Source organism: Hevea brasiliensis, unplaced genomic scaffold (genome assembly GCF_030052815.1).
Source record: "Hevea brasiliensis isolate MT/VB/25A 57/8 unplaced genomic scaffold, ASM3005281v1 Scaf31, whole genome shotgun sequence".
Taxonomy (NCBI): Eukaryota; Viridiplantae; Streptophyta; class Magnoliopsida; order Malpighiales; family Euphorbiaceae; genus Hevea; species Hevea brasiliensis.
In genome coordinates, this window is record NW_026614818.1 from 61,402 (window position 1) to 86,733 (window position 25,332).

General features: G+C 36.2%; 1 non-coding gene across 1 annotated transcript; it reads left to right on the forward strand.

Annotated features, from left to right (window-relative positions):
* Positions 1 to 19,635: 19,635 nt before the first annotated feature.
* Positions 19,636 to 19,742, forward strand: LOC131177020 (small nucleolar RNA R71). Its single transcript, XR_009146764.1, has one exon. It is a non-coding gene; the product is annotated as a small nucleolar RNA R71 (small nucleolar RNA).
* The last annotated feature ends 5,590 nt before the right edge of the window (positions 19,743 to 25,332 follow it).

Below are 25,332 nucleotides of genomic sequence, written 5' to 3' on the forward strand. Positions count from 1 at the left end.
CTCTGACTTCTGCTAAAGCCAAGTTGGAGGATATGGCTGTCCATCCTTTCATACCAAGCTCTTGGAGCTTGTTTTAAGCCACACAAGGCCTTCTTTAGACAATAAACTTGATCCTCTTTACCAGGAATTAAAAAACCATCAGGTTGTTCTACAAAAATCTCTTCAGTGAGCAAGCCATTTAAGAAGGTAGATTTGACATCAAGTTGATGAATCTGCCATGAGTTGTGAGCTGCAAATGCAAGAAGAAGTTTGATTGTGTCATACCTTGCTATTGGAGCAAATGTTTCCTGGTAGTCCACACCATATTGTTGTGCATAGCCTTTCACCACCAATCTGGCTTTGTATTTGCATATCGAGCCATCAGGATTGAGTTTTGTCTTGAAAACCCATTTTACACCAATCACCTTGCGATTTGCTGGCTTATCCACCAGCTGCCAGGTCTCATTCTTATTGATCATGTCTAGTTCAGCTTGCATAGCTCTCTTCCATGCTTGAGAGTCTTGTGCTTCAGTATAGCTTATTGCTTCATTAACAACCAAGCTGCACCTCTGATAAATGTCCTCCAAGGTTCTGGTACCCTTCACAGGTAAGTCATTCACCAATTCATCTGCTGCAAGTTGAGGTTGCACTTTTGGATAGAGAGGAGTATGAGCATCCTTTTGATTCTCCCAATCCCAAGTAGTTACCTCATCAAACTTCACATCTCTACTCAAAATTATTTTTTCTGTTCTCAAACAGAAAATCCTGTAGCCTTTGGATGATGAACCATAGCCCATGAAAATACCTTTTTGGGCCTTATTGTTTAGCTTGCTTCTTTTGGGTTCTGGTACTTGATAACAACATATACATCCAAAGATTCTGAGATGGTGTATTGATGGTTTGCTATCATACCAAGCTTCATATGGAGTCTTATCTTGTAAAGCCTTTGTGGGTAGTCTATTCAATAAATAGACAGATGTATTGACTGCCTCTGTCCAGAACTGGTTTGGCATTTGTTTTTCAATCAAAAGACACCTAGCCATCTCCATTACTATCTTATTCTTCCTTTCAGACACCCCATTTTGTTGTGGGGTGTATGGTAAGGTCAGTTGATGTTCAATGCCTGCACTTTTACAAAATTCAACAAACTGACAAGAAGTATATTCTCCACCATTGTCAGATCTTAAAGCCTTAATTTTAAAATTGTTAGTAGTATGCCCTAGAGCATATCATTTAGTATGTATCTTGTACATATTTTTATTGATAAAAGGCATTTCCACTTTTCCGTTTACATAATATATTTATGTGTAATAGAAAAGGTCCATTGATATTTTGTTAGAAATTCTATTCTTAAGTTGTTAAGAATATGAGTGACAATATTTCTAGCACAAAGTATCATAAATAGGTTCACAATCGAGGATACTTCATAATAAGGACATGACTTATCTAGAAAGATTGTATTCATGTTTGTTACCAAGTTATTTATATGAGATATAAATAAGATGGAATGGTGAGTCTCATGCCATATAACAAACATGAAAGGCACTTATAAATGATAAGTTGGCCGAACCAGTGACACTTATGACAAGCACATGGAGTTTACTCTTGTCAATGTTTTGTCATAAATCATATTAGTGCATATAATCTTTAGACCTGAGATAGCACAGTTATCTTGTATATAGGTAGTTTAAGTTTGATACTGCTTTCATACTTGTACTGTGTATGGGTATATGGGCATCTGTTGGCTCCTACTAGTTATATATGGAGGTAGGTGTTGATCAAGATGGAATCTGTTCCTCTAAGTAAATAGAGATAAAATCCTATGTTCATTTAGTTTTTCTTGATGTTTCAAGTTCCTGGCCAGGACAGATAGATTTATTCAGAAAAGAGTTTCTGATGAGAAAAATCTTTTTAATCAAGAATTGGAATTAAAAGAGAACATAATATTCATAGCAAATGGAGTTTGACATAAACCATGACTCCAACTTGAGTTGGGATTTTGTAACAGAGAGATTCTAGTGCATGGCAACATATGATTATAGGTTCATTTAAGGTAAACCTTATTACTAATTGGGTGGCCATGGCATGCTATGCTAGGTGTTAACCATGGTCTATGAGGTTCATAAAATGATTTAGAGAAATCATTTATGGTAAGAAAGAGTTCTGATGATATTAAGAGTTGATATCATGTCTCATTGCCAATTAGTGACGAGCCTAGTAAGTCACACACATACACAAGTTATCACCTATTTAAATATGATTTAATTAATTAATTAAAGAGTTTAATTAATTAATTAAATAGGTTTGGTTTGCAATTAGATTGCAAAGTCCCTAGCATGACTTGAAACCAAATCTAGATTATTGGATGTATAATATAAGTTAAATTTATATTTAAAGTGTTTAAATATGAATTTAATTAATGAGAAATTAATTAATAGAGATTAATTAATTAATTTATATTTGATATAAATTAATTAGAAGAAGAGAATTAATTATTTTGGGTTGAGAACTCAAAATTAAGACACAGGGGCATTTTGGTCATTTCACAGTGTGACACATGGCACCATGAGATGGTGACACATGGGATTACACATAAGCTTGCCAAATGTTTTTTAATCATGTAAGATGATTAAAATCAAGATTAAATATAGGTTTGACACTTGGCACAATGTGATTGGGTCACTTAAACCTAGAGCTAATCAAAGGGTGACATGTGGCAAGGGTTTAATGTGTTAACCTAGCTATTTAAGTGTTGTTATGAAAAAGAAAAGCAACCAGCAGCCACTCCTCTCCTTTGTCACGCCACTTTAAGGGTTTTCATCTTTTCTTCTTCATCTCTCATCAATTCAAAGAGATTAGCCATCAATCTCTTGAATTAAGAACGCTAGAAATTGTTTCTAGTGTCCTGTTTACATCTCTATTCTCTTAAAAGGTAGAACTTGAATTTCTAATTAATAGAAAAAGCTTTAGAAGCTGTTTAAGGGCTGCCATAGGTGTTCTTGGTGTGGACAAGCTAGAGGGACAACATCTGGTGTCCTGAAGACGAATCTCAAAGGCGCAGACACGCTGTAGTGCATCAAGAGGTTAGTGTAATCGTTCTTGATTTAATCTAGGGTTCTAAAATTAATCTGATTAATTTTAAAATCTTAAATGGAAAATACAGATCCAAAAACATATTAAAAGAGTTTTAATATGTTGTTTATCATTGAAATCAAATAGATAAAAATAAATCTTGCATGATGCATGTGACCCTAGGTGAAAATTTTTGAATTCAATGGTATAAACTTGTGTTTTTCACGCTTCCGTTCCTTCAAAAATTACATTGATTCTCTACTAAAGCTTTAAATTGTTTAAAAACATCAAAGACTTCACTTTTGAGTTTAATGAAATAAACCCAACACATCTTGGTGCAATCATCAATAAATAGGAGAAAATAATTATTACCATTCAAGGACTTGTTTTTCATTGGGCCACACACATCAGTGTGGATGAGCTGAAGTTTCTGGTTGGCTCTCCATGCTTGATTAGTTTGAAATGGTAGCTTTGTTTGCTTACCCTACTGACAGATCTCACAAACTTGAGCATCATAAGAAATTTTAGGCATATTTTCCACCTGCCCCTTCTTGTTCATCTCAACAATGCTTCTCTGATTGACATGACCAAGCCTTCTGTGCCACAGGTTTGTAACTGATTGTGAAGCACTTATATAGGCCTGCTCATTTGCTTTTTCAAAATTTACCACAAAACTTCTATTGTTCATCTTGACATAGAATAGTTCTATTCCAGAAGGATAAAAAATAGTGCATGTTCGATCCTTAAAAAATAGTGAGTAGTTCTTTTCAAGCATCTGTCTAACACTCAATAAATTTTGGCTAATACTAGGTATATACAAAACATTTGGAATAGTTTTGATACCTGAGATTATTGAAACAGCCATTGACCCTCTTCCTTTGACTTCCATGAACTCTCCATTTCCCACCTTTACTCGAGAATTGTAAGTATCATCAAGGATCCTGAAAATCTTAGCATTATTGCACAAATGATGTGTGCAACCACTGTCAATGAGCCAAGCATCAGAGGGGTCATTCGTTGAGAAGCAAGAAACTGCAAAGAGTTGCTCCTCCTATGCCTCATTGCATCTACCAATTGAGCTTGTGAAGATTTGGAGCCTTTGTTTTTGGATTTATAGACCTTGGATATGTGCCCCATCTATTTGCAGTTGCCACATATATCATCAGGCCTCCACCAACAGTACTTTTCCAGGTGTGTTGTTTTTTTGCAGTGTTTGCAAGGAGGGAATGACTTCTTTGACCCTTCACTAACGTTTCCTCCATCATGCTTGCTTTTATTTTTTTGGTTAGGCAACTGCTTTCCCTTACCAGAATATTGCTTTTGCATAGAAAAAGCTCCTTCAGTGATCCTCTCTTGTCTCATAGTCCTTCTTTGTTCTTGTGCTTGAAGAGCACTCATTAGCTCGCCTAATGAGATTTTGTTTAGGTCCTTGGACTCTTTAAGAGAGGAGATCCTAGATTCAAACCTCTCAGGAAGAGTTATAAGAACTTTCTCCACAATCCTTTGGTCTGTAAATTCCTCACCAAGCAGTCTAATGTTATTAACAATTAAGGAGATTCGATCAGCATACTTACCAATTGTTTCATCCTCCTGGATATTTAGGGACTCAAATTCTCTTTTCAGATTTAACACTTGCATTTGGCGTGTTCTATCACTGCCTTGGTATTCTTCTTTTAGCCTCTCCCAAGCCTCATTTGCTTTGTTGCAAGCCATGATCCTGTAAAACACAGAATCAAACACTGAATTCTGAATGAGTGACTTGGCCCTGGATTTTTTTGCCTTTTCTTAACTGTTGAATTTAATATGGGCTAAGGTGGGGTTTGCTGGTAGAGGAGGTATTGGTTTGTCTTCAATCACAGTTTCCTAGAGGTCATAGGCTTCCAAAAAAGCTTGCATCTTTACTGACCAAATGTGATAATTTTGACCAGTGAAGATGATAGGTGGGTTTAAAGATTGGCTGCTGGATGCCATTTGATTTTTAGGCTGAAAAGCTTTTGTTTTTGGTCCTATAAGATCAAATAGTGCTCTGATACCACTGTTAAAACAGAACTTTAAAGCAAAAAGGAAAGTAATCCAGCTCAGTTTTATTCAAGAAAATTTCAGAATTTATACAAGAAGAGAAATAACAAACTTTCCTATCTAGCTGCCACTTACAAAGTGGGCAAAAACTGAAATGAGAATAATCAACCACTAACAGCTACTAACTTCAGAAAAATAAGCAATTATTTTTGGACGTGATCTTTTGCTTAAAAATAGGAAACAATAAATTGAAATAACAAAGAAACAATGAAATGGAACTGAAATGCCAGCTTTCTAGCAAAAATCCCAATTCACGGAAAACTATTCTCGTAATGATTCAAGAAAAGATTTTTCTTGGGAAATTTTCTATGTTTAAAATCAGAGTCTTTTTCTAAAATCAATAATATGCAAATATGTGACGGTTTGTGTAAAAGTAATAAAGTATATGTCAGAGAAAATTCAGACCTCCAAAAGGCATTTTCCTTCTGAAAGCTGAGAGATTATCTAATAATGGCTGCCAAGATGGATTTTGGGCTCCTTCTGCTGCCATCACAAATTTCAACTTTTATCCCAATTGGGTAGCAGTGCAAAATTTTCAAGTAAGATCACAAGTCGAGTCCATTAAGATATATTCAAAATTCAAGCCACATAAAAATAATTACAAAAATAATTATGTATCATGATCATGAAATGACCTAAATTTTAAATACTCATTTATTTAGTTTTATTTACAATACTTTAATTATAATTTAGTTATTTAAAGTATGTGATGAAATCAATAGTTATTTTATGGGAATATTTTATGCATATGTATTGTTTTAAATAGATCACCTCCAATTTATAAATAATTTTAATTATATATATATATATATATATATATGTTATAAATAACAATTTATGCATTTATATTAAATAAGCAATATCTTATATTAATAAAACAACATAAGCAATAATAAATGATAATATAGATTCTAAAATTTCTATTAAAAATTTTAATGTTTTATTTTAGTTAATTAGTTGATAATTTAATTAATTTAGATTAAATGATTTTCTAATTTACATTAATATATTATTACCAATAAAATAGGATAGATTAAATTTTAAGTAAATAATTTATAATATAACCTATTTGCTCTTGTGTAAGTTAGTAATATATTTTTTTAAGAGAATAGTACATATGTTTTACTTTGTAAAATTAATAATAGTTATAATAGTATATATATAATATAAATAGGAAAGAGGCCATCAGCATGTGAATTTTCTTTAATCAAGAGCTTCTCCCTCTGTCAACAACCAATCAAATAATTAAAAAAAAAAAAAGAAGATACTTAAGTTTGGAACCACGAAGAACAGACCCAAGAAATGGGTCCTTTAACTCGTCTCTTCCTTGAGGAGCTTTTAGCTCAACCAGTTATGTTTGGCAAGAAACAATGGCCGGTGAGTGTCCCAAGCAACTCCAGTGTCCTTCGGCTAGCTCCCTGAATGTTAGACGATCACCACACAGCCCAAGAAATGGCAAACAACAAGAAAGGAAAAAAATGTGAAGTTAACACCTTTCCAGCATCCAAGTCATCATCTGCCTTGTCATTTCCCCTAGTTAAAGTGTTTCAATCTAAGGGTGAAGTTTCAACTCTTCCCCACCGGTTTTAATGGAAGTTTCCAGCGAGAAATAAAAATAGAGAGAGAGAGAGAGAAATGGGTCCAGCATCTTTTTGGGCAACTTCCAACCAATCCGACAGCCAAATTGGCGATCCGAGACCACCGATGAACTCAGAGCAACGAAACCTTCGAGATGGGACTGACCCTGCTTCGATAAAACATCGTTTGAAAAAGACAATCATCGAACGGTTTAGATCGCGTGATAAGATTTTTGACTTTTTGATACCTGAAAATTAAATATAATTATATGATAATTATTAATAATTTTTTAGTTTCGTTTAGGTGCGATCGGATTGATGATAGCTTATCAGCGCCTAGAATCGAGTTTTCGGATAGACCCTGCTGCTCGACAGCCGGTCCCAGAATATGGTCAATATTATAGTCGATCCTAGGGGTTTAAGACATTTCGGACGCATTTCAGGTGTCAGATTTGATATAGATAAACCCAAACTCTAAGTTGCTCAATATTTGCCTAATACTGGATTTAAAATAAAATTCATAACATATTCATGGGTGATCAGAAAATTGTGATTCTTTTTGCAATAGTCTTATGATATCGTTAAGGACCGCGGGGCAAAATGTTAAAATTTTTAGAGCTAATTTGAATGACTTTTGCAAAATATCAGCTTTAAGCCTTATAATTGAATTGTTGGACTGTATGAGTTTTGTTTTATTTTTAGGAGTTGATGCGTCCCAACCGCAAGTGCACGGGTCGTACAAGTAGTATAGAAAAATATCGATCCCACGAGGAGTTGTGTTAATGATTGAATTTTTGATATAAAAGTTGACTAAATTGAAGTATTTATGAAATTAAAATAATGAATTAATGGGTAATGGAGTATGAAATCTAAATGTGCAAAATTAATATTCTATTCAACAATGTATTACGTTAAACTAAAATTTCATCAAATTGAAATAAGCGAGTTCAAATATGGCAATATTGAAAATGGCAAGCAATTAAATTCAATTGAAAATTAACAATGGTAAAAAGGTGATTCCGGAGTTTGGGATTTCATATTCGAGCTATTTTGGGATTTTAAATTGGTTGTCCAATCTTATGAAACTTATGAGTTTTAAGGAGATTAATTCTTAAATCCTTTGAATTCCCTTTCGAGTGAGACAAAGAGTGCCTTAATCAAACTAATCCTACTTTCGTGGAGTTAGAATTAATTAAGACCCATTAAGTTCCTTAATTAATCTATGAATCCTCTTAATCCTTAGCCTATTTCTAGGTCTAAGTTAATTAAGTCCAATTTCCTGATTATCTATCACAAGGCCTTCTCCTTTCGGTGCTTCAACCATGGATTAAGAACATTACTCAATGGGATCCTACATTAAGCATGTCATTAAGCATACAAGAAATGAATAAAACTCATTAAGACCACAAAATATGGATTACCCAATCAAAATCCACAAAATATCTCAAATATTACAACCCTTACTCCAGAATCAAAAGTAAACTACTCACTATCCATAATGCTTACAAGATATGATGAGTTTAAATGGAAATAAAGCTTTAATCTAAGCTAAGAAGTAAGAAATTAAACACTAGAAATGTAGAAAAGTGTAAAGAAAGAAAGAAATCTGCAAATCTTGGTTGAAAATGGTGTGGAAGGTGAAAATGACTCCTCAAATTCTGCTCAGCCTCCTCTTCTTCTTCTTTGCTCCTTGTCTCTCCCAAAATTGGGAAAATGAGACTATATATAGCATTTTTCTGACATGGAGCCCTAAAATAGTATGTTCTAGGAGGAATTATTTGAGGGAATCTCCTGCCAGCTCATTAATGAACTCTTCAAGGGACTGCATAAGTGGACTGCATAAGTTATGCAGTCCCTTATGCAGTTTTCGGCTGGATCTGGGTCACTTATGCGAAGCTGCATGACTTGGTGCATAGGTTATGCACAATTTCGTGAATGTGCATAAGGGAGGCGAGAATGTGCATAAGCTATGCAGTCTCCTTATGCACATTTCGGCTGGTTCTGGAACAGTGATCTTTCTCCTTATGCAGATCTGCATAGCTTATGCGGCAAGTTATGCACAGTTTGGTCAATGCATATTTCAGCTTGAAAACTTGTTTTTGACATCTTTTTGCTGTAGAAGACACTCCTCAATGGCAAAATTCTCTTTAGTCCTTCAAAAACACCATTTTTCCTACAAAACAAAGTAAAAATTACAAATTAATCCAAAATCGACAATTATGAAAAACTAACTAATTAACTAATGAAACTAGCTAAAAATGACTAATAATCAAATAAAATGGTTATGAAATTAGACCTAAATGACTATGCAAAATGTGTGCATCAAATACCCCCAAACTCAAGCTTTTGCTTGTCCTCAAGCAAACTTTAAAATGTGGTGCAAAGTTTCTAGGGGTGCCTTATCCTAAGAGTTATGAAAATTACCAATTAAAGTAACTTAACACACCTTTAGCCATACCAACAATCCATATACCCATCCCTCAAAATGCAAAGAATCTAATGCTTATCCAAGCTTTCACCGCTTAGCCATCAAGTCAATTATCATTCAAAATCCCCAAACCAACCAATCAAAAGAGAGAGTCATGCTCAAAAGGAATTCTAGAACAATCAATAGTCAAAGTGTCTCTATATGGAATGATGGAATTGAATGAATGAATGAATAGTTCTCCAATCCCATAGGCAAATTCCCCACTCCTATCTCCACTAATGTAGCAAGTACTTTCAAGAGATCAAAGGTCTTTTTAGGGATGTAATGGGGTCATGGGGTTCAAAATGAGGCTAAAAAGAAAGATGGGTAAAAAGGATTCAAAGCATGAGAATATTTTCAATTTTGAAACATAAGGTACACTTTATTATATATATTTTTTCTTTTTCTCTCTTTTTTATATGGGAGAGAGAAATACACAATGAGGATTGTCAAGTGCTAGCATAGTTTACAAAACACATAAAAAATGGAGGGACATTTTTGATACTTTAACTTGTATTTTGCATTTTCTTTTGATGATTGTCCCTAAAATTGCCACCCCCAAACTCATTTCTTTTAATACTTTGGGTGGATTTCTTTCATTTTGAATGGCAATAGTGAAAAGCACATATACTAGCACTTTTACAAGATGACAAGCATTTCTTCTCCCTTTTATTGTATATATTTTTTTTCTTTTCTTTTTCTCTTTTTTTTATGTACCTAATATTGTAAATAATTATTCTCATGAAAAGGGTTGTAGTGTTTGGTTCATTGGCTAGGTAGCAATAAGGGATTCAAGAAAAATTAGGGATAAAAAGGCTCAAAAGGGGTTTGCAAGGGTAATTTTAATTAGGAAAAGGGCCAAAGGTTTAAAATGAGAAGGTTTAAATCAAAGAATGCCTAATCATCTCTCTTTTCAAGTACAAGCTGGTATTTCGCCTTGAAAGGTTTAGAAAATTTGTTCTAGGATTGGTGAGACATCATTTGACTACCTTATATCCAATAACTCCCTCTAAACACTCCAATCTCTAAATGACTAGTTGGGTGGCTTTTTGGCTAAGAAGATATAGGCAAGGGATAGACACTTCAAAACCTTGCACCTTTTAGGAACTTTCAATCCACAAACCCAACTAAAAGGTGAGTCAAATCACTCTCATAGGCACATTTTCAATACTCAAGGGATTTGGCAAAAGATTTTAATGCATGGTGCATGATTCCTAAAATGAGTAATGCATGAACTAAATGGAGGAAGTCTATTTGTATGCAATTTGTACAATTTCTAAGTGATGTATAATGTGTGTGTAAATGTGTAATGAATATGTATGTATGGATGTATATGTAAAATATTTACAATATATGTAAATGAAATGGGATGAGATGCTCTTATACTCAAAATGTGAAAAATAAAGCTAAAAATCAAAATGTGCACCCCCAAACTCAAAAGTAGACATTGTCCTCAATGTCTCAAACAGTAGATAACCAAAACTCAAAGCAAATAATATTGACCAGGAATTGTAAAAATTAAGAGCAAAAAGAAAGAGTTACAGTATGAGAATTCAAGATAAAGGGATGCATAAGAAGCCGCATGTTATGCGAGTTAAGTGTCATCGAGCATGTGCATAGGTAAGGTGCATAAGCCATGCGGTCTTGCATAAGAGGCAATATATGTTGCATAGGCTATGCAGACAGTTGCATAAGGAAATACAACTGTGCAGATTCTGCAGTAGCGAAAAGAGTTGCTGAGCTATGCAAAGGTTATGCATGAGGAAATTCATAGTATGCAGTGTATACAAAAGTCTGCATGGGAATTGGCAAGGGAAATGTACAACCAGCAGAAAAGTATGGAAATATAGACAGAGTATGGGCAAATATGTACAAAAAGGCAATAAGTGCAATAAAAATCAAAGAAGACTAATGTAATAGCTATCCAATAAAACTTCAAAAGAAACAGAATTTAAAAGAAACTAATTCAGAACAAACAAACAAAATCCAAAACAAACTATAAATGTTTGAACATATTTACAAAGAAAAGGTCCTACAAGATTGAACAAAAGTAAAATAAACACTAATATATGTCTATTGTTTTTCCTTTGTCCAAGGATGTTGCTAAATGGTATCAGTCGAAATGATGGTGCAGGAGGAGGTGATGGAGGTGGGGGTGGCATGCCCAGAAAGATCATGAGTTGCTTCACCATCTCCTTCAGTTCTTTCTGTTTGTCCCTGGTTTCCATGACAAGGTCAAATAGTTGATCATGACGATCCTTGAGTGTATCAAGACCACTGTCAAGCTTCCTATCCACAAAGTAGATATCATCACTAAGCCTGTCAAGGTAGGTGAATAAGGCTTTAGTGTTGAATGCAGGAGGTGCTGTGGATGAGGTAGGTTCAGCTGTAGGAGGAATGGGCTGAGCAGAGGCTGCTGGGATGTCCTGTGCAGGCTGAGGGGGTGGGGTAGGTGTGAAAGGTTGGGTTTCTGGTTGTGCAATAGGCTCAGTTTCTGCTGCAGGGTGGGCAGTATCAAAATATGATAAATGGAACCCTGTTTTGGTTAAGTGTGCAGTATCAAAATATAAAGTGTCCTCAAGTGCTGGGATTGAGTGCTCTGCAGGATTAAAACCAAAATGCTTGGCTATGACAGTAATGAGCCCACCCAAAACAATGTCACCTATGGATTTGGTGGCAATATGCAGCACATGTTCACAAAAGAAATAACCAGGAGATACCTTAACTTTGTGAAATGCACACCATAACATAAATAGTTCAGATTTGCCCACAGCACCAGAACTAGTCCCTCTGCCCAATATGGTGCTAGCCATCAGCCTATGAATAAACCTAAGTGCAGGGTCAAGGATTTGGGATGTTTTTGATCTTCCAGCAGAGAAAGTTTGAGGTTGGTTTGTTATGATTCTCCAAAATTGGGCAGGATTCCAAATGCCCTTGTTGGCTACCTCTACTCCAGTATGTGGTACTCTAAAGAACCCATCAATTGCAAAACCAAAAATGCTATGAAATTGGTCCAATGACAGCTCTCTATTTTGCCCCAAGCATCTAAATGTCATAATTGGTTTATGGTCTACATCATGCAAGTTGAGGGTAGCAGAGAATGAAGAAATAAACTCCAAAACTAGAATTGGATAAACTACCTCTTGCTTATGCACAAATTCTGTCCAACCCATACCATCAAGAAATGCAACTACATTGTCAAATAAACCAAGAGATTGTAAAGCATCAGCAGATATATACCTAGTGGGTTGTACCTTCCTATCCTTAAGTCGCTTGAAAGCGGCTTTTTGAATTGTATCAGGGAGAGGCCAGGGTAGCTTTGATACAAATGAGGTTGCCGAAATTGTCTTTTTGCTGGAAGAGGGTGTAGAGGCTGGAGCTTTTGGCTTTTTGGGAGGCGGTTCCGACAGTGGGATGGGTGGGTCTTTGCGTTTGGACAGAGGAGGGGCAGAGGACATGGGTCGCACGGATTTGGACCGAATTTTGCGTTTGTATGTGGTTGGGGGAGGTGGTGGGGGTGTCGTTTGTGGTGGAGGATTGGAAGTGGGGTGTATCGATGACAAAGGAGAGACTTCGAGAGGAGAAGCGGGGCGGGAATGTGGAGGGGAATCCATTGCCGATGGAGAAGAGATAGGGGGAAATGAAAATGTAGGGGGGAATTTAGGGTTTTTGTGATGAGAGTGCTAGTGGAGAAGATGGGAGAGAGACGGCGAGAATGCCGGAAGGAATGGAGGTTGAAGGGCGGTCGTGGGGTGAATAGTCGGGAAGTGGAGGTGGGAAGTTTTGTTTGCCGAAAATGAATTTGAATCGGGTTTGTAAGGGACTGCATAAGGGGAAAATGATTTATGCATAACCTGTGCACTCTTTTGTACATGTTTTAGAATGATTTAAACTTCAGAGAAATGGCTTATGCACAAGTGCATAGGTCATGCACTGTCCTTATGCATGTTTCGGTGACCCTTGAAATGTTGAGGAGCAAAGTCATGCGGGAGTGCATAAGTTATGCACTCCCCTTATGCATCTCTCGGCAAAAGTGGTGTTTCAGAAAGTTGGGTCATGCAGAAGTGCATAGGTTATGCACTCTGCTCATGCACTGTTCGGCAATTTTTTTGAAATTTTGGTTGGTGGTCATGCAGATGTGCATAAGCTATGCACTCTGCTTATGCACTCTTCGGTGGGTTTTGAAATTCAGAATTTTTGGTTATGCAGAAGTGCATAAGCTATGCACTCTGCCTATGCAGGTCTCGGCAACTTTGGTTTTTCTGTGTTTCTGGTCATGCAGAAGTGCATAGGTTATGCACTCTGCTTATGCACCCCTCAGCAAATTTGTATTTTTGGAGTTCTTGGTTATGCGGAAGTGCATAACTTATGCACCTTCCTTATGCACCCCTTGGCAAGATTGATTTTTCTGGGTTTCTGGTCATGCAGAAGTGCATAGGTTATGCACTCTGCTTATGCACCCTTCGGCAGAATTGGAGTTTTGGATTTTTGGTTATGCAGAAGTGCATAAGTCATGCACTCTCCTTATGCAAACTTCGGCAGAGAGAGAAAATGAAGGATTTGAAGTTATGCAAATGTGCATAAGTCATGCACTCACCTTATGCAAGTTTTGACAGATATGAAATTTGACAAAATGAGGTTATGCAGAGTTGCATAAGCTATGCACTCTCCTTATGCACTTGCAATAAAGGTGAAAAATGGCAAGAATTTTGGTTATGCAGGATTGCATAAGCTATGCAGTTGCTTATGCACAAATTCAACAAGATCAAGAATGCAATAGAACATGGATTGCAAGTGTGAAGAATACCCTAAAATGAAGAAATATAATTCCATGAAGCATAAACCACAAGAAATTGTCACTAAAAACACATCAATATATACAAAGTGTATCAAAAAGGTATCACACAAGCATGTAGACATTGATCCTACATAAAAGACCTTTGAGAACTATGCCATTTTAAGTCGAATTCTGCAAATCAACATTTAGCACATAAAACTCCATAAAAATCTGCATAAAGTTGCATCTAACCACAAATGAGAAATGAACTCTCCAAGATTCGCCCAGAAAATGCAGCATGTTTACCTTGTATCCTATAACCCAAAGAAGCTCAAAACTGCAAAAATGACCAACTTACCACCATAATATCATTGTAAGCACAAATATTAGAAAATTACCCACCCAACCTCACCAAAAACACAAGTGATCTGCTGCAGATTCTATTTTTCTACTCTGCAGAATGTACTTTTCCTCTGCAATAATCAGATTGCAGCTTTCAGCAGTTCACCAACCTTCCTCCATTTAAATACATCCAACCTCATCAAAAACATGAGCCATTTGCTGCAGACACCCTTTTTGCTGCAGAATGTACTTTTCCTCTGCAATAACCAGATTGCAGCTCCCGACAGTTATGCAAAGAAAACTTATCATTCTTTTGAAGGACAAAATTTTTCAAGTTAAGAATTACTTTCCCAACAGTTCTGACCTTTCTTCATTGAATTACATCTACAAGATACAAAATTTAACAATGTCAAAAATTGAATTTGGGGAGATTTAAGATAAAAACAAAATTAATGAAAATGAAAGTAAATCAACAAAAGCAAAATAAAAGGACTTGGGATGCCTCCCAAGAGGGCTAATTTATAGTCCTTAGCTGGACTTTTCATGAATTTCACTGAAAAGAGGCGAGGGATTGGAGAGCTTGTAACAGCTTGCTCCTAGTATTGGGTCTCCAGTTATGTAATGTTTCAATCTATGCCCATTGACCTTAAAATTCCCAGATTTTGCACTCCAAATTTCAATTGCTCCATAAGGGAAAACCTTAGAAACTCTATATGGACCAGTCCACCTTGACTTAAGTTTTCCAGGGAACAATTTCAATCTTGAGTTGAACAACAAAACTAAATCACCTTCTTTGAATTCCTTTTCCCTCAGATGCTTATCATGCCAAACTTTAGTTCTTTCTTTGTAAATACGGGCACTTTCATAAGCATCCATCCTCAATTCCTCAAGCTCATTAAGTTGTAACAACCTTTTCTCACCAAATTGCTTAAGATCAAAATTCAAGGTTTGAATGGCCCAATATGCTCTATGTTCTAGCTCCATTGTAAATGACAAGACTTACCATACACCAACCTAAAGGGAGTAGTTCCTATAGGGTTTTGTAGGCATCCTATATGCCCATAAAGCATCATCTAGTTTGATAGACCAATCTTTCCTAGAATTGTTCACTGCTTTCTCCAAAATATGCTTGAGCTCTCTGTAGAAATTTCAACTTGTCACGAAGTTTGAGGATGGTATGGGGTAGCTATCTTGTGCACTACACCATACTTCCTCATTAAGCTCTCAAATTGCTTATTACAAAAATGGGAACCCCATCACTAATTATAGCCCTAGAGCTCCAAATGCTCAAGACAAATTTCTTCAAAAATTTCACTACCACTCTAGCATCATTAGTTGGAGTTGCAATAGCTTCCACCCACTTTGACACATAGTCAACCCCAACTAAGATGTATCTATTACCATATGAAGGAGGGAATGGCCCCATAAAATCTATTCCCCAGACATCAAATAATTCCACTTCAAGAATATTATTTAGGGGCATTTGATCTCTTTTTGACAAATTTCCACTCCTTTGACATTTATCACAATCCAACACAAATTTCCTCACATCCTTAAAAAGATTTGGCCAAAAGAAACCAGCTTGCAAAATTTTACTAGCTGTCTTAGAGATGCCAAAATGACCTCCATAATCAGAAGCATGGCAATGATGCAAAATACTCTGTACCTCCTCTTCAGGAATACATCTTCTAATTAGACCATCACAACATCTCCTAAAGAGTAAAGGATCATCCCATCTATAAAACTTCACCTCATGCAGAAACTTTTTCTTTTGTTGCCATGTCATACCTAGAGGTAAAACTCCACAAGATAGATAATTCACAAAGTCTGCATACCAAGGTAGTTTAGCAACAAGAGAGAAAAGTTGTTCATCCAAGAAAAACTCATCAATAGGTATTTCATCTAATTCTTCACCATCCAATTTCAACCTACTAAGATTGTCAGCAACTACATTTTCAGCTCCTTTCTTATCTCTAATCTCCAAATCAAATTCTTGTAGCATCAGAATCCACCTAATGAGCCTAGGTTTAGCCTCCTTTTACTGAGCAAATACACGATGGTGCATGATCTGAAAATATAACCACCTTTGAGTCAATAATGTAAGGTCCGAACTTTTCCAATGCAAAGACAATTGCCAAAAATTCCTTTTCGGTTGTTGCATAATTTGTTTGAGCCTCATCCAGTTGTTCTACTAGCATAATAAATAGCATAAGCCTTTTTGTCCTTTCTTTGACCAAGAATAGCCCCAATTGCATAGTTGCTAGCATCACACATAATTTCAAAAGGTAGGCTCCAATCAGGTGGTTGCATGATTGGTGCAGTGATAAGAGCTTGCTTCAACCTGCAAAAGGCATCCAAACACTCTTGGTCAAATACAAATGGTGTGTCATTACTTAGCAAATTAGACAAAGGTTTAGCTATTTTAGAAAAATCCTGATAAAGCGTCAGTAGAACCCGGTGTGTCCTAGGAAACTTCAATTCTTGACATTGGTAGGAGGAGCCATCTTCTCTATCACTTCAACTTTGGCTTTATCAACCTCTATTCCTCTGTTAGACACCAAATGTCCAAGCACTATCCCTTCCTGGACCATAAAATGACACTTTTCCCAATTTAACACAAGGTCAGTATCTGCACATTGCTGCAAAATTTTAGAAAGGTTAGCCAAGCATATATCAAATGAAGATCCATAAACAAAAATCGTCCATAAAAACCTCCATTATGTCTTCAATGAAATCGAGAAGATTGCCATCATGCACCTCTGAAAAGTGGTGCATTACACAACCCAAATGGCATCCTTCTATAAGCAAAGGTTCCATATGGACAAGTAAAAGTGGTTTTCTCTTGATCATTTGGATGGATAGGGATTTGAAAAAAACCTGAATATCCATCTAAATAGCAAAAGTAAGAATGCCTAGCTAGTCTTTCCAACATTTGATCAATGAAGGGAAGTGGAAAATGATCTTTTCTAGTGGCAACATTTAATTTTCTGTAATCTATGCACATTCGCCAACTAGTCACTGTTCTGGTGGGAATTAATTCATTGTTTTCATTTTTGACAACTGTCATTCCACCCTTTTTTGGAACAACATGTACTGGGCTCACCCAAGTACTATCTGAGATGGGGTAAATGATCCCTGCATCAAGCAACTTCAAAATTTCCTTTTTAACAACTTCTTTCATATTTGGGTTCAACCTCCTCTGATGTTCAATAGATGGTTTACAATTTTCTTCCAAAATGATTCTATGCATGCAAAAATGTGGGCTTATTCCCTTAATGTCATCTATGGTGTATCCCAAAACTTTCCTAAATTTTCTCAACACTCTTAACAACTTATCAGCTTCTAAAGTACTCAAGTTTGCATTTACTATTACTGGATAAGTGTTATTAGTGCCAAGAAATTCATACCTGAGCTGAGAAGGAAGTTGCTTAAGTTCTACCTTAGGTGCATCTTCTTCCTTGAATGATGATTGCTTAAATTCAGCGTTTTCCTTTTGTGTGAGTTGAAAAACTGGAGCAGAAATGAATGGTGGACTTCCCTCTAAGTGTTGAGCATATGCAGCTACATGAGGGTTGTCATAGTCTATGCCTCCTCCATGAACCAAACAATTTTCAAGTGGATCTTCTGGATATTTCTTCCTGAAGTGTTCTTCAACCAGCTCATCAATGATATCAACTCTCAAGCAAGTATCAGCTTCAGAATGATGCTTTCTCATAGTGTTATTAATATTGAAAACCAATTGCTCTTCACCAACCCTAAGAGTCAGCTTTTCTCCTTTCACATCAATCAATGCTCCTGCTGTAGCTAGAAAGGGTCTCCCCAAGATAATTGGAATATTAGAATCTTCCTCCATGTCCAAGATGACAAAGTCAACAGGTATATAGAACTTTCCAACCTTCAGGCACATTCTCCAAAATTCCTTCAGATACTTGATTGTTCACCAATCAAGAGAAATGTGGGTTGGCTTTAGATCTCCCATGTTGAGCTTCTCATAGATGGAAAGGGGCATAAGGCTAACACTAGCCCCTAAATCACATAAGGCTTTTGTAGAACATGATTCTCCAATGTGGCATGGAATTGAAAAACTCCCTGGATCCTTAAGCTTTGGAGGAAGTTTCCTTTGGAGGATAGCACTACATTCTTCTGTCAAAGCTACAGTTTCATCATCTTCAAGTTTCCTTTTGTTTGAGAGAATTTCTTTCAAGAATTTTGCATAAGAGGGCATTTGTGAAAGAGCATCAACAAAAGGCACATTTATGTAAAGTTTCTTCAAAACCTCTAAGAACTTCCCAAATTGCCTATCAAGCTTGGCTTTGTGAAATCTTTGTGGAAAGGGAAGCTGTGGCTTGTAGGGCTCAGGAGGTATATATTTCTCTTCTTTTTCTTCAAATTCCTCTTTACATTTTTCTGCACTCTCTTGTTTTTCACTCCCATCAGTTTCTTTCTCATTTTCTCTCTTCTCACTGTTTTCACTCTTCTCATCATTTATAACTTTACCACTTCTTAAAGTAATGGCTTGACACTGCTCTCTTGGATTTTCTGGTTGACTTGGAAGCTTTCCAAAAGATTTGGCACTTGAGGAAGATGCTTGTTGTGCAATCTGGTTTTCCAGCATTCTGTTGTGTGTTTGCATCTGTTCCAGCCTTGCTTTCACCTCTCTCATCTCCTCATCATGTTTATTTTGGTTAGCAAGTATCTGTTGCAATAAAGCTTCAGTGGTGGAATTTCGTTCTTGCTGTTTTGGTGGAGGGTTCATATTTTTCTGCTGAAAATTAGGTAGTGGTTGCCTATTTTGCTGATATGGAACTTGACTCTGCTGTTGTGGTTGAAAATTCTGATTTGGAACTTGACTTTGCTGATTTCCCCATGAAAAGTTGGGATGATTCCTCCAATTTGGATTGTAAGTTTGAGAATAAGGATTCCCCATTTGCTTGTTTCCATAATTACCAACATATGCTGCTTGTTCTCCATAATCTACTCCACAGCTGGTTGTTTCCTCTGCATAAGCCACTTGTTGTGAACTTCCAGCTGATGATGATGAACTAACCAACATACTCAAATCTTCCATCTTCTTAGCAAGTACATTTGTAAGTGCATCAAACTTTGCATTAATCATGTTGAATGGATCAAGATCATATATTCCAGCAGCTTGCCTTTTCTGAGTTGGAGCTGGTCCTCTTGGACTACTCCAAAGATGAGTATTCTTTGCAATTTTCTCCAATAGCTCATAAGCTTCATCTTCATGCTTAATAATGAATTCTCCTCCTGTTTGAGCATCAATAATTCCTCTGATTGCAGGAGTGACATTGGTGTAAAAATTTTGATTTATCATCCATTTTGGAATGGCATGATGTGGGCATAATCTCTCTAATTCCTTCCATCTCATCCATGACTCATAAAGAGTTTCATCTTCTCTTGGTCTGAAAGCTGTCATTTGATTCCTCAATTCTTGAGTTTTTCCAGGTGGAAAATATTATGCAAGAAATGCATCAGTTAGTTGCTCCCAATTTGTAATGGAGTTGTGAGGTAAAGAATCAAGCCAATCCAATGCTCTATCTTTCAAAGAGAATGGGAATAGCTTAAATCTTGCTGCATCATCAGATACTCCAGGTTGTTTTTGCATGTCACAAATCATAGCAAACTTCTTCAGGTGTGTGTGTGGATTTTCAGAAGGGTGTCCTCCAAATTGAGAATTCTGAATCATTTGAAGAACTCCAAAATCCATCTTGTAACTATTTGCATCAATCCTTGGTCTTGCTATGCTCTCTCTCAAATCATCAAAACGAGGAAAAGCATGATCCATCATACTTCCCCTAGGCACGTTTGCATTAACAACTTCTTCTCCTTGGGCTTCATTTTCATTGTTTTGACCATTTCCAGCATTACCAACATCAATTCTAACTCTTTCATCAGCCATGTCTGCTTCAATTTCGGTTTCTCTCAAAGCTTCCTTCCTTCTTCTGGTTTCTTTCTTGTTGGCTTTACAAAATTTCTCTATTTCAGGATTGAACAATAAGGATGCATCACTTGAGCTTCTAGCTCTTCTCATAAAAGATTAAAAGTACCTGAAAAAGAACAAACAAACACAAAAATGAAAAGATAAATGAAATAAAACTATAATCAACTAAAATAATCAAGAATTCAATCTTAAACAAACAACTCCCCGGCAACGGCGCCAAAAACTTGATGTGTCCCAACCGCAAGTGCACGGGTCATACAAGTAGTATAGAAAAATATCGATCCCACGAGGAGTTGTGTTAATGATTGAATTTTTGATATAAAAGTTGACTAAATTGAAGTATTTATGAAATTAAAATAATGAATTAATGGGTAATGGAGTATGAAATCTAAATGTGCAAAATTAATATTCTATTCAACAATGTATTACGTTAAACTAAAATTTCATCAAATTGAAATAAGCGAGTTCAAATATGGCAATATTGAAAATGGCAAGCAATTAAATTCAATTGAAAATTAACAATGGTAAAAAGGTGATTCCGGAGTTTGGGATTTCATATTCGAGCTATTTTGGGATTTTAAATTGGTTGTCCAATTTTATGAAACTTATGAGTTTTAAGGAGATTAATTCTTAAATCCTTTGAATTCCCTTTCGAGTGAGACAAAGAGTGCCTTAATCAAACTAATCCTACTTTCGTGGAGTTAGAATTAATTAAGACCCATTAAGTTCCTTAATTAATCTGTGAATCCTCTTAATCCTTAGCCTATTTCTAGGTCTAAGTTAATTAAGTCCAATTTCCTGATTATCTATCACAAGGCCTTCTCCTTTCGGTGCTTCAACCATGGATTAAGAACATTACTCAATGGGATCCTACATTAAGCATGTCATTAAGCATACAAGAAATGAATAAAACTCATTAAGACCACAAAATATGGATTACCCAATCAAAATCCACAAAATATCTCAAATATTACAACCCTTACTCCAGAATCAAAAGTAAACTACTCACTATCCATAATGCTTACAAGATATGATGAATTTAAATGGAAATAAAGCTTTAATCTAAGCTAAGAAGTAAGAAATTAAACACTAGAAATGTAGAAAAGTGTAAAGAAAGAAAGAAATCTGCAAATCTTGGTTGAAAATGGTGTGGAAGGTGAAAATGACTCCTCAAATTCTGCTCAGCCTCCTCTTCTTCTTCTTTGCTCCTTGTCCCTCCCAAAATTGGGAAAATGAGACTATATATAGCATTTTTCTGACATGGAGCCCTAAAATAGTATGTTCTAGGAGGAATTATTTGAGGAAATCTCCGCCACTCATTAATGAACTCTTCAAGGGATCGCATAAGTGGATCGCATAAGTTATGCAATCCCTTATGCGCTTTCTGATCTGGGTCACTTATGCGAAGCTGCATGACTTGGTGCATAGGTTATGAACAATTTCGTGAATGTGCATAAGGGAGGCGAGAATGTGCATAAGCTATGCAGTCTCCTTATGCACATTTCGCTAGTTCGAACGATGATCTTTATCCTTATGCAGATCTGCATAGCTTATGCGGCAAGTTATGCACAGTTTGGTCAATGCATATTTCAGCTTGAAAACTTGTTTTTGACATCTTTTTGCTGTAGAAGACACTCTTCATTGGCAAAATTCTCTTTAGTCCTTCAAAAACACCATTTTTCCTACAAAACAAAGTAAAAATTACAAATTAATCCAAAATCGACAATTATGAAAAACTAACTAATTAACTAATGAAACTAGCTAAAAATGACTAATAATCAAATAAAATGGTTATGAAATTAGACCTAAATGACTATGCAAAATGTGTGCATCAGGAGTTGGCCAATCCTTAATGGCTATGACCTTTTGCTCGGCTACTTTCACACCTTTGCTAGTCACAACATAACCAAGAAAGACAACTCTATCAAAGCAAAAAAGAACACTTTTTTATATTAGCACACAATTTTTCAGATCTCAACACATCAAACACATATCTCAAATGATGCAAATGCTCATCCATGTTTTTGCTATAAATCAAGATGTCATCAAAATAAACTATAACAAATCTGCTAATGAATTGTCTAAGCACATGGTTCATTAACCTCATGAAAGTACTAGGTGCATTGGTTAGCCCAAATGCTCATCCAATTGAGGAATGGGATGTCGATACTTTACCATGATTTTGTTGATAGCACAGCAATCTACACACATTCTGAATGTCTCATCCTTCTTTGGTACTAGGAGCACTGGAACCGCACATGGACTCATACTTTCACGCACATGGCCCTTTGCCAAAAGTTCCTCCACTTACCTTTGTAGTTCTTTTGTCTCCTCAAGATTACTTCTATATGTTGGTCTGTTTGGAATTGGAGCACCCAAAATGAGATCAATTTGGTGTTCTATCCCCCGAATTGGTGGCAAACCCAAAGGAAGATCATCTGGAAACACATCCTCAAATTCTGCAACAAAGAAACAGCACCACTAGGCAAGTTTTGGCCAATGTCAGATAAACATAAATTCACCTCCCGATAAATAAGCACACAAAGAGGTCTCCCCCCATGTAAGGCTTCCCTCACTTCTTTTCCTCTCACATACAAACTCATTTTCTTCTCTCTACTCTCCTTTTGCCCCGAGCCCTCACTCTTTTCTTTTTCTTTTACTTCTTTTGCTCTCACTCTCCTCTCATTTTTTTTCTCATCAAGCTCGGCCTCTCTCAAATTTTCTCTCCAATCTTTCCTTTCCTCAATTGATTTTAAGATCCTCACTTGGTCTTCATGCACTTGAGATGGTGACATAGGAAGCAAGGTGTAGGTTCGGCCATCTTTCAAAACTGTATACTTATTCTTTTTCCCATCACGAACCACACTTCTATCAAATTGCCATGGACGGCCCAATAATAAATGGGTAGCTATCATAGGCACCACGTCACAAACTACCTCATCATGGTACTTTCCAATGCTAAAAGGCACTACAACCTGTTTGAAAACTCTCAATTTTCCACAATCATTAAGCCATTGGAGACCATATGGCTTTGGGTGCAAAGTGGTAGGCAACCCCAATTTCTCAACCAATAAGCTACTAGCAACATTGCAGCAACTACCATTATCCACAATCACACTACATAATTTCTCATTCACCAAACATCTAGTATAGAAAATATTGTCCCTTTGCTTCTCATCTCCATTACCCAAACTGACTTGTGCACTCAAGGTGCACATAGTGACAAGGACATTACCATCCATGGGAGCTTGCTCACCCTCATCAAGATATTCATCATCACTAGCATTCTCTTCAGTCTTTTCTTCACCACTCTCCCATTCTCCATCTTCTCTAATAAACATCACTCTCCTATTTGGACACTCATCGGAACAATGCCCCCTTCCCAAACACTTGAAGCACTTCACATCCCTTGCTATATTTTCCATTTTCTTATTTTTCTCTTCTACATTTCCTTCTGTCTTCCCTTTTTCTTTCTACTCCTCCTTCATTTTTGGCACATCCTTTTCCACTTTAGGTGTTCCACTCCAATTCGGTTTCCATGGTGTATTGGAAGTCGAATTGTATGATGATTGAGTGTTCCATTTACTTTTGGCAGCCCGCTTCCTCTTCATCTCCTTTTCTGTTTTGATGGCTACTTGCATCATTTGCTCTACCTTTCTGCAATTTTGCAAGTCAACCATGTAAGCACTGTCGAGATTCAACCCATTCAAGAACTGAACCATGGTGGCCTCTTCATCCTCCTCTACTTCACCCCTAATCATGGCAATTTGCATGGCTTTGTAATACTCCTCCTGATAAGTGCATAATTTATTAATTTTACTCCCATCACATTTAGTGTTTTTAATGTGTTTTTATGTTTAATTCAGTTGGTTAAGTATAGTTATCTATTAGGCATATGTTTAGAGAGTTGTTGAAATAATTGTGTTAAATGGAGAAATTTGACTCTTGCTGTATTTTTCAGGGTTTTGGTGAAGTTTCGGAGCAATATAGTGTGGAAGGAAGCTTGGAAAGGTCGAAGGATTGAGAAGCATTGTTGGTACAAAGTACACGGGTCGTGTAAGCATAACCAAAGATCCGTGTAACATTCTACCAGAAGGAATCCAGAGAACAGAGGAAGAAATGAAGTACACGGGCCGTGTAATTTGACTCGTGTAAATCCTAGAGACCCGTGTAACTTTCTATGCTAATGCGAGACAGACCCACTCAGCTCCAGTAAGTTACACGGCCCTGGGTCTTGTAGTGATACACGGGCCATGTATCCATCGATAGTCAAATTCCTAATTTTGCTCTAGTTACAGTTTTTGACAGAGACTCTAAAAAAACCTAACCCAAGACCATTTATTATAAATAGAAGAGATAGCAGCCGACTCAAAGGGCATTCAGACGCCTCCAAAATCATTCAGCAGCCTCTCCATTCATCTTTTAGAATTCTTCTTTTTTTTTCTGTAAGCCATGAGTGGCTAAGTTTTTAATTCAGTTCAAGGGATTTAAGTTCTTTTGCTTGATTTATGAGACCAGGTCCTTAATTTAATTTATGCCTTTTTGAATATCTATTGTTTTCTGATTTATTTATCTTTGATCTATTGAATGATTTGCTAAAAAGGCCTATTAGTTGATTGTTTGATGAGATCGATTGCTAGTTCATCTTCATAATCCGTAATTGTTGTGTAAGATTGAACATAAGTAGTAATTAGGTTTTATTGATTATTATCTCAATTTTTGATAATAACCTAAGGAAATAATAGGGTGGATTAAATGATTTATGCTTCATAAATTGTTGTTCAGCTTAACTACTTTCTTTTTCTTAAAGCAGTTATTAATTTGATGAGGATTGCTTAATACCAACTCAGTTAATAATTAGAGTCAATAAGAGTGCTAGGCTCAAATTGATGAGTATAGGGAAGTCAAGGGTTTACCTCGCTCTTTGGTAAATCTACGTTAAGTATTCAATAAGAGATAATTGTTTTTCTTTTGTCTATAATCAAATCAATGCATTGGAATGAGAATTACCTAGGACTGAAGTTTGTTTAAATTGAGATTTTCATATTTAGTTCTTGAATTTCTGATTTCTTCTGATTTT